Raw genomic sequence first — 11,258 nt, forward strand, 5'->3', positions numbered from 1 at the left:
CAATCCTGACTCTGGTTCTCTTTTCTACAGGTGATCCTTCCTACAGAGGCGCTGGGCTAGGAGTGTCCCTCTGTAGGAGCAGGTCCATAGTGATCGGGAAGGTGCCAAGGAAGATGACATAAATTGAGAAATGCCCTGAACCCCTACTTGCTGGGGTTCTTGTTCCGGCATTAAGAAGGGTTCAGCAATCTGGAAAAGGGGCTGTGCATAACTCAGAGTCCAGTGACGAAATATAATTTTGAAAGGCATTTGGGGGTCAGGGGAGCTTAGCTAAAAGGAACTAAGTTCTCCTCATCTCAGGACCCCATGTTTTTAGGAACACAAATTGTCCTGAGGCTAGGTGGAGATATACACTTCAAAGGGTCAGGGTTTAGTATACAGAGTCCATTGTCAGAATGGAAGAATTAGCGTATGGCTGTTCAGGTGTTTGGCTAGTAGGAGGCAATAACATGTAGATTAAGATGCCCTGAGCTGTCTGGCAGCAAACAATCATCCCTTTTCAGGTTTGGGGAAATGCCCTCAGCCATTCCCAACAGGTGACAATATATGTGACTCAGCCCTTGTTGAGTCCCCAAGTTCCATCGACCTTTTGATGAAACTCTTGCAATTATGACATGCTAAAATTGGCTTCTGGCATCTCACCCTTTTTGATTATTTAAATTTAACAAGAATGTATGTTTTAAGATTTTTAAATTCAATGGAAGGGACAGAGTTCTATCATGTCCCTTTAAATTGCTGCCAGGCACTAAAGAAATCAGTTTGCAATAAGTTTCTTTATGGGCCAACAGTTTTTTGAGTCCCAATTTCAATGTCTAGTACTTTCTTATATGTACATGTCAGCAATGATATTTTAGTTCTGGATTTATTTAAAAGGGTATTACTTAATTTTTAAACATTTGGAGATTTTCCAGTTCTCTTTTATTTTTTAGCTCAATTCCACTGTGACTGGATGACAAATTCTGCATAATTTTAATTCTTTAAAATTTGTTGAGACTTGCCTTGGAGCCTTGTATGTGGTCACATTTTGTGAGTGTTCCATATGCATATGTAAAGAATGCATTGTCGGGTCCATTGTTCAAAGTATGTCCATTTAGTTATCACTGATTGTTTATCAATGAAATAACAATATTATTTTACAACGAAGAAATATAATAACCTGAGAAGAATCTTGTCACAAAGAAAAATTAAATTATTAAGTGTAATAGAATTTATTTTATTTTAAATCTTTTTACCTAGACTGCTATTTTTCATATATGCCAAAAAATATTTATTCTGCATAAAATGCTAGCAACAGTAATAGCAATTAACTATAATATATGTTACTTTAAACATAAATGTGTGCCCTAGCTGGTTTCGCTCAGCAGCTAGAGTGTCGGCCTGCAGACCAAAGGGTCCCTGGTTCAATTCTGGTCAAGGGCACATACCTTGCTTGCAAACTCCTACGTGGCCTGGGCCCTGATGAGGGCTCATGCAGAAGGCAACCAATCCATGTGTTTCTCTTACATTGATGTTTCTCTCTCTGTCTTTCCCTCTCTCTTCCACTCTTCCTAAAAATCAATGAAAAAATATCCTCAGGTGAGAATTAACACCAACAAAAGAAAAATAATAATAATAATTAACAAAAATAATGGAAAACACTTAAATAAAAATAAATGCTTCAGTTTTCGTCTTAAATACTAGTAACGAATAAACATAGGGGCCAAATTTACTTGTATTGTTATATCCTCCTGAATATTGATTAAGTAATTTGTAAACAAATGTAGTGGACATTATGTGAAGTGGAGAATTAACAGCAGTAAATTATTGAAATGTATAAAGTCTAATTGTGTAAATATTTGCATAATATTTTTCAGTCCAAAATTACATGTATGTGTGTGTGTATGTATGTCTTGCATGAAACTGTTTTATGGAAAACTGATTAATCAATGAGGCAAATCCAGACATCTGGTTATTTTTTTAATTATCCTCTTAAATATAATTTAAATATGTGATGTGAATTTACTAGTACATGTAAATATAGGTATACAAATGAATATTTCTATCATATAGACATAATTTCCCATGACTATAAACTCTGTCATCTCACTTTCCTTCCTGCTTTGAAAACCCCTGGAACCTTAAGAGGAAAATAAATAAAATGATTTTATTTCCTCCCTTCCCTGGAGTGGATGGTGTGAGATTTTCCAACATGTATGGGACTGTGGTGTGATTTCTGTCTCTGGGCTTATGCCCTCTTGTTTTGTAATCAAATTCAGGAGACAAGCTATTTCCAGTTCATACTTAAGATAAATCTCTACTTACCACCAGAAACTGAAGCAAATAAAATGAAATATACCATTTGGTATAATAAAATCATCCTACAAAAAGAAAAAATGTGCATGTTTTAGAACACAAAATATGAATTTCTAATTAGTTTGCTGACATGGTGGGGGGGTGTTACTTTAAATAGAGAGAGAGAGGTGTACTTACTTTAACAATGTTCACAGGGTTCCTATCATAATGCTGACCTTTATCTTCCCCAGAGCCCAGAACACTCCTCAGCAGGGTTGTGTGCAGTGCTCAACACTTCATAGTTCTGAAGAACCCAGGACTCCCCTCCTCTCTCCCCCTCCTCACCTCCATCCCTAGCTCACTCTTCATCATATATTCTTTTTAAAAAATATATATTTTATTGATTTTTTACAGAGAGGAAGGGAGAGGATAGAGAGTTAGAAACATCAATGAGAGAGAAGCATCGATCAGCTGCCTCCTGCACACCCCCTACTGGGGATGTGCCTGCAACCAAGGTACATGTCCTTGACCGGAATCGAACCTGGGACCCTTCAGTCTCCAGCCCGACGCTCTATCCAGTGAGCCAAACCAGCTAGGACTTCATCATATATTCTTATTGTCATTGCCTGACCCCTTTCCCCACCCCAATTTTTTCATTTTTATCTTCTCTTCCAAGCCATTTCCTTTCCATCTTTGGAGTCTTTCTCTGTAGCTATCAAAGTAGATGATTTTTCTACTTATGTTTTCTATTTTTTAAATTCCATTGCAAATAGATGACTAGGTTGTCTTGATCACCTACATGAAGGTACTTAACCCCATGAAGCACTGAACTGTGAAAACTGTCAGTGAGATAAATTAAGACTTCTGATTTTTAGTGTTGCTCTTGAATATCATTTTAATTTGTAAAATACTTGTATTGAGTATTAACTATTACAGTTATTTCATTTTGTATCTCCTCTCAAGTTGGTTATGGATATTAAGTAAAATCTTCTGAAATGTTACATCAGACATCTTTTAAAAATCAATCATTTTCTACTACAATTTTTAAAACCCCTGTGGTAGAAAAAGGCACTTCAAGGAATAATTGCTTGATAGAAATCATAAATAATCATTTTTGAAACCATACCTGAAAAAACGTTGTTTGATGTGATGAAATTCTTAATAAAAGTGTTTGTCTTCTTGAAATTTCCCATGTGCCCTAGCAGCTGGGCAATCTCACATTTGGTATGCCTGCTAGTCCAAGCTTTATTTAACCACACTTTCAAGTGGCCACTCTTAAGAATTAATTCAAGGCTAATTTGAGTTTCCCAGAGTAAAAAGAAAACAGGGGCAGTCTGTGAATGGAACATCAGCTGTTGTGAGGTACCCTCCTCTTCTGGATTCACTTTCCCTTTTTATAATGTTACCTCCTCAGAGGTCTTTGCAGATACAATTAGTTCTGAGGAGCCAAACTCTTTTTTTATCCCACTTGCAAATATTAAAAGTCTAAATTAAATAAAAAATTTTAAAAAACACAACAAAATATGGGACTTTCATAGCTTTCTTTGGATCTAGGATCACTGAGACACAAATGGAGATCTAGGGAATGCCATGTCTAGCTGCTGCATTACAAGCAATAAAAAAGTATATCACAGAGGAGGGGCCAAGATAGTGGTATAGATAAACACAATACTCACATTCTCTCAGAACCACATCAAAATTACAACTAAACCACAGAATAACCATAATTCAGAACCACCTGAAATATAGCTGAAGAAAAGCCCTACAACTAGAGAATTAAAGAGGAAGACACATTGAGATGGGTAAGAGGGGTGGAGGCCTGGAATGGGCTGGTCCAACACCCATGTGTGGCATTTTTTTTAATGGGGAGTGATATATGGGCCATGGAGTTCCTGCCTTGAGGAGCAAGGGGTCCCAACCCCACACCAGATGCCTCAGCCCAGGGCTCCAGTGCCAGGAAGAGAAGCCCCTATAACTTTGGGACATAAAAATCAGTAGAGATTGTGGCTGAGTGACATGGAGGCAGCCAGAGACCCAGGCAGTTCCTCTTAAAGGGCCCCATGCACCTACTTACTAGGACTCACTCCCCTTAAGCTCCAGCGCTGGGGAAGCAGGGACATACATGGAGGAACTAAATTATCTGGCATCGGAGCAAGAACTGGGGGGCAGCCTTCTCCCATAGAAAATCAAAAGAAGATCTTAGGTGTTTATAAATGGAGTTATAAGTTTTAAAAATATTCTGAAGATGAGGAGAGAAATAAAATTACAAGTTTTCCCCTGTTTGAGATCTCATTTTTTCTTGATCATAATAATGTTGTCATTGTCTGAATGGTTTCTGAGGAGAGCAATACCCAGTTCCTGTTGGCCAACTGCCTTCGTAGCAAGATGATCCAAGCTTTTCACAACAGGTTTGCTACCAGAACACAGGTGTTGTAACAGCCACTACTAAAGCGAAGCCAAAATGGGAAAGGATAAGACTTAAATCAACATCATTGTCATTGGACATGTGCCCTAACAGCTGGACAAACTCACATTTGGTATGCCTGCTAGTCAAAGCTTTATTTGGTTTAGCTAGTTAGTGACATCTCTAAACCCATTGAAATAATATCAAGATTCCAAAAATATTTTTTTGTTCAAATAATGTGGATGAGTGTTAATTGCATAGAAATTCTCTGAGATTAAACAGGCCTTCCTCTCAAACTGACAGTAATTCTAAAAACTTTTTTCAACCAATACCATTGCAGTTTAGAATCCTCATGTTGACTACTGTTATGTAAAGATAAAGGTTCCACCCCACCACCGACCAGTGAAATAAAATGTTGTTGAAGCCCAATGAAAATGGCAAATTGCTAGACAAAATCTCAGGAAGAATCCAGAATTTAGTCTACAGAGACCCAAGTGAAAGTCACAAGTTATGGTCCCTGGTGACCCAAAGTCCTCTGTCTGGGACAGGGGACACCACATAGGGATACCGCTGCCAGAGACCCCTCTCTGTCCCAGCACAGAGAGAGTTCCTTCTCTCTCATCAAGTCTTACTGTGAACAAGGGCACAGCCTCCCAAGTTCTACAAGCCCTTTCTTGCTGTCCCTGAACTACCCCCTTTTCCTTATAAGATTTAATACTGACCTTAGAGCAGGGTTTCTCAACCATGGCATTGCTGGTATTTGGGCCAGATAATTCTTTGCTGTGAGGCCCTGTTTGTGCCTGCTGGGATGCTTAGCAACAACAGGCCTTTACCCACTAGATGCTGGGCACCCCTTCACCCAGGTGAGCCAACCAAAAATGGTTCTAGTCAAATGTCCCCTGGGTGGGGTTGGGGGCCAACACTGTCTCTGGTTGAGAACCACTGCCTTAGTCAATAAGGAAAATGACTAATGGTGGTGACAAATGCCCCTGCCAGCTTTTGTCCTTCTCACAGTCTGAGGATACATGGCATGGGCCATCACCTGGGATATGAATGCCAACCTTGGTCCGGGTTCTGAACTTGCCATGCTCTTGAGCTAATACTTTTATTTCTTCGAGGCTCTGTTTTAAAATAAATATATATTCATTCATTAGACATGTACTCAATGCCCATTGACGCGCAATATGAAAGGGGCATGTCCTTCAAAGTTGTTCATAATTTAGTGAGGAGATAGAGATCAACAATCCTATATAATAAAAGAGTAATATACAAATTGACTGAATGGCAGAAGGACTGGTCCCTATGATGTGCACTGACCACCAGGGGGCAGAAACTCAATGCAGGAGCTGCCCCCAGCCCACAGGCCCCAATTGCTGAATCAGGGCCTGCTGGCCAACCTCTTGGTCCCTCCTCCCCGCTCCCCGACCTGCAGGCTCCAATTGCCCAATGGTGAATGGGGAACTGGGGGTTGGTGGCGGTGTGGTGGTGGTGGTGGGGGGATGGCATGAATTTCATGCACCGGGCCTCTAGTAATTGAAATAGGAGCTTTAAGTTCCAACTAGAGGAGTGATGGCGAACTTTTTGAGCTCGGCGTGTCAGCATTTTGAAAAACCCTAACTTAACTCTGGTGCGGTGTCACATATAGAAATTTTTTGATATTTGCAACCATAGTAAAACAAAGACTTATATTTTTGATATTTATGTTATATATTTAAATGCCATTTAACAAAGAAAAATCAACCAAAAAGATGAGTTCGCGTGTCACCTCTGACACGCCTGCCATAGGTTCGCCATCACTGAACTAGAGGTTTCCCACATCTTGGTGAAAAAGGAGACAGACCTTGGATTCCTTGGCTGTCCTCCTATCAGATGTGTACCTGTGAAGTCCATTACCCAAGTCCATGTTCTGCTGCCTCCTCACTACTGGGTGGCACTGCCTGGGGCCTATTCCTTCTCTGAACTCTCAGTCTCACTCATGAGAGTTGAAGCCATGGCAGTGCCTCGCCTTCTTAGCCTCTTACCCACTTCTCAGTCCCAAAGGCTCTGACCATGGGAGGGCTCCTCTGATCACCCTGTGTGAGTAACAAAGAGATTGGTCCAAGACCCCTGGTTTCCACTGGCAACGTTAAACCCATCCGTCATACCCCAGGGGAGGTCACATTTCAAAACTCTTCTCTCAATTCTGCCCAAACAAGGGCCTGCCCTGACTTACAAAAGCCCAGCGGTGACCCTGCCGGAACTGTTCAAAGGCACCATAGGATTAGCAATACCAAAGGGCCACAGAGAAAAGACTTTTATTGCCAACCATTTTCTTCCGTTTCAACAAAAACAGCATCCACACAGAACAAAAATCAATATCTTTATTACATGCCCAAGTAAAAGATGAGGTTGTGTTGATTTGTACTCATTTCCTGGAACCCAGCCAGATTTGATGAAATCTGGATATTTTTCCCTCCATAGGAAATTTAACTCTTCAGTGTCCTATTGTGTGGTTTGTGAAGAACCCAGACCTCATGGTTGTTTTTCAGCTCCCCTCCCTCCATCTTTAGCCCTTCCTACCACTGAAAGTCTCTGAGTGTGGAAGGAAAAACTCGATTTCTCTTAGCAACTTTTCTATTTTTCTACTTAACCTACACAATATTTTATAAATGGTCACTTCTGTGTGAACATATGTCAGCTTAATGTAGCACACCTGGTATCAGTGTGGTCATCACGGGCAACTTGGAAATTTGTGTTACGTAGATTTCAAAAAAATTATATACATATATATTTCAGAGAGGAAGAGAGAGGAAGAAAGAGATAGAAACATCAATGATGAGAGGGAATCATTTATCAGCTGCCTCTTGCATGCCCCACACTGGGGATCGAGTCTCTAACCTGGGCATGTGCTCTGACCTGGAATCAAACTCTGACCTCCTGGTTCATAGGTGGACACTCAACCACTGAGCCATGCTGGCTGGGCACATTACATAGATTTACATTATTCATTCCAGGGCTACATGCTACTACCATGAGCGCTATGAAAGTTTTTATACCTAATAATACTTCCAAATTGCTATCATGAATCCCGATGTCCACTGAACCTGCAGTCAAGCAGATTCCTTACCCTCCACAAAGGCTGTGCAATGAGCCCAGGGCAGGAGCTGCAACCGGACACCTGCAACCCCACAGGTCGCCTGGCACAGCCAGCCTGGAGCCTGTGTCCACGCCAGGGTCACCAAAGCAAGAGGTCAACACAAAGAGATGCATTGCCATTCTCCCAAGTTCAAATATCTCACCTCTTTCTTAGAAAAACGAATGTTACACAGGTTTCTTCCCTTGCACTTGTCCAAAAATCCCCAAGCTTACTGGCGCTTCACCCCCAGTAAGGCAGGCAGTGGTAGGGTTAATGACCCCGTGGGTGATGCACAGAGAATTGTTATCTCTGAGATATACTGAGTTCCAGACAAGCAGGGATATTAGAATGGCACCACGCATTGTGCTAGATTCTGAACTGTTTTCTTTGGTTCTGTTTCACAATCGGAGAAAAAACACTCTTTAATCACACTCTTTCACCATTTTATTTCACACCGAACAATTGTGGAGACATTCAGGTGTTATCTCCATTATTAGTGGGATTAGCAAATACTGGAAGCATGGCTCTGTGCTATGTCTCTTTTTATCCCCGTGGCAGGGACGCGAGGTAGATACCACTCTCACAGTTCTGCAGATCAGAGCCCCAAGGCTCAGTGTTTGAATGAAACCCACGTTGCAAAACTTACACTTCAGACTGGGCTCCTCCCACCTCTGAGGAGCTTCCTCACGCCGGTGACTTCATCAGAGACTGTCCATCACTTCCCCGTGTTTTTTCTAAAATCCAGTCCGCGTACTCAGCAACTTTGGTGTAGACACTTGGTTGTTCCTTGCGGCCACAGCCTTTACCCCAACTGGTGATGCCTACCAAATGCCACATCCCATTGTGTTTACAAAACAAAGGGCCACCTGAATCTCCCTGTGTCACAGTGGGCAGAAAAAGAAAATGAGAGAAGGTTATGACAGATGTGCCTTTTACATTCTGTAGTCATACCACACACCACACACCACACACCACACACTACACACCACACACTACACACATCCGATTTCTTATAGATCTTTGGGCATCTCATATGGCTCATTAGCTGTTGAACGTGGTGAAAATTATGCAATTCAATAATGTATTGTCCAACAAAGAAATGTTGACATCTTCATTTCACTGTCAAATAAGCCTAATATTCAGCCAATCAATGATTCTCTCTCATCATTGATGAGAATCTTCCTGTACACCAAAGTTTGCTGGTTCAAATCCCAGTGAGGACACATACCTGGGTTGTGGTTTTGATCTCTGGTCAGGGCACATACAGGTGACAAATGACTGATGTTCCTCTCTCACTTCTATGTTTCTCTCTCTCTCTTTATCCCTCTCCCTCAGTCTCTAAAATCAATAAATATCCTTGGGTGAGAATTTTTTAAAAAAGGAGGTTGGAAACCCAGTTTAGCACTCGTGGCATAGAGTTTGGTCTTCTCTGTCAGGATACCTTGACTGCATAAAAATACTGGTTTCTGAGGAGCCCATTTCTGCTCAGGAAGTTCTATCTTATTTTAATTTTTAAGAAAACGTCTCCCTATACACTGAAATACACCTCCTTGCAACTTCTATCCTTCCATCCTAGATTTATCTACTCCATCCACAAAAATAATTTATTCTCCTTTTTGTACTTTTAAAAATGTTTAGAAATGACCACTTTCCCACTAAATCTCCTTTGTTTTCTAACTATTCTTCAAAATTGCATTACATCAGTTTGGTTAGAAAATTAGATTTTCAGGGAGTTGATGCTTAAGTAAATATTTAATGCATATTACTGCACTGCAGAACTCTGTTTATTAAAAATGGAGGATACAAGGCCAATAAAATAATTTCTGGCTGTAATGCAGTAGCATACACTGAGTGGCCAGATTATTATGACCACCTGACATTTGTAGGCAAATTAGCCGTACACTGCACCATATGGGATATGGAAGCCGAAGGCCTGTTCAAACACCTTTGCTGTCTGCAGTTACCAAGATTCCATTTTGCACAGGAACACAAGGATTGGATAGTGGAGCATTGGAAAAAAGTCATGTGGTCCGATGAATCACATTTCCAGTTGCATCATGCAAATGGCAGAGTGCGGAAACAGCATGAAAGCATGTACCCCACATGCATGAGTACAACCCTTCAAACTGGTGGGGGCAGTGTTATGGTTTGGGGCTTTTTTCCCCTGCATGCTTTGGTCCCTTTAATTCATGTGGAACAGCATCCGAATAGCACAACATACCTAAGTTTTGTTGCTGGTCAGGTTCATCCTATCATGTTGATGGTGTATCTCAGTGGAGATGGCTTCTTCCAACAAGACAAGGCGCCATGCCACAGTGCTCATATTGTGCAGGAGTGGTTTCAAGAACATGAGGGAGACTTTACATTGCTTAGGTGGCCCCCACAATCACCAGATCTCAATCCAATTGAGCATTTGTGGGATGAAGTTAAAAGAGCCATCAGGCAGCTGGTTCCACAACTATCAAAAAATCGCACACTGGACAGTGCTATTCATCAGGCATGGTGTCAGATACCTCACATCACCTTTCAACATCTCGTGGACTCAATGCCAAGAAGAATCGCTGCAGTATTGAAGGCAAAAGGTGGCCCACCGAAGTACTGATGGGGTGGTCATAATAATCTGGTCATAATAATATTATATTCCATGTTCAAAGCCTGTTAAATTGCGTTGTTTACCCATATCTTCAGAAAAAATCATTTCTACTGTCATGATAAACAAACTGCTTCCCTATTTATAATGGTCTGGCCCTCTAGCAACTTCAGCATGAAATTATAGCTAATTTTCCTACAAAAGTCAGGTGGTCGTAATAACCTGGTCACTCAGTGTATTTCAAATATGCAAGTTGTGATGCCTTTTAGATTGAGGGTATCAATCAAGACACCAACAATTTCTTTTTATTGTACTTTACGTTTACTGAGTCCTATATTTCCTGATCTTTGTCAACTTATGTTTCGTGTGAATAAAAGCTGTACTAAAAATCACATTTCTATATAGAAACCTGATGCTAATATTTTCTTTTCTTCAAAAGAAAATTTGTCATAGTGTTTAGACATGATTTTCTAATTTGAAGTATGGTGTTGGAGGAAGGCTCTACAGATACCCTGGACAGCCAGGAAGATAAACAAGTGGATTCAAGGGCAAGTTAAGCCTTCAACATCACTAGGTAAAAAAAAAAAAAAAAAGACAAAACTGAAGCTGTCTTAGTTCAGGCACATCATGAGAAGGCAGAGTGTTATTTTGAAAAGACAATAATGCTTGGAAAAATCAAAGGCAGCAAAAAAGAGGAAGATCAAATATGAGATGGATTGAGGCCATAAAGTCATAGTTAGCAGTCTACAAGGGCTGAGCAGGGCAGTTGAGAACATGATATTGTGAACATCACTCATTCATAGGGTTGCTAATGGCTTGTAACACACACACACACACACACTCACACACACACACACACACACACACACACACACACA

General features: G+C 40.7%; 1 protein-coding gene across 1 annotated transcript in view; it reads right to left on the reverse strand.

Moving 5' to 3' along the window:
• Positions 1-11,258, reverse strand: part of LOC102240114 (cytochrome P450 4V2-like) — a 74,207-nt gene that overhangs the window by 27,769 nt on the left and 35,180 nt on the right. The window lies entirely within an intron of this gene.

The sequence above is a fragment of the Myotis brandtii genome, unplaced genomic scaffold (genome assembly GCF_000412655.1).
Source record: "Myotis brandtii unplaced genomic scaffold, ASM41265v1 scaffold2070, whole genome shotgun sequence".
Taxonomy (NCBI): domain Eukaryota; kingdom Metazoa; phylum Chordata; class Mammalia; order Chiroptera; family Vespertilionidae; genus Myotis; species Myotis brandtii.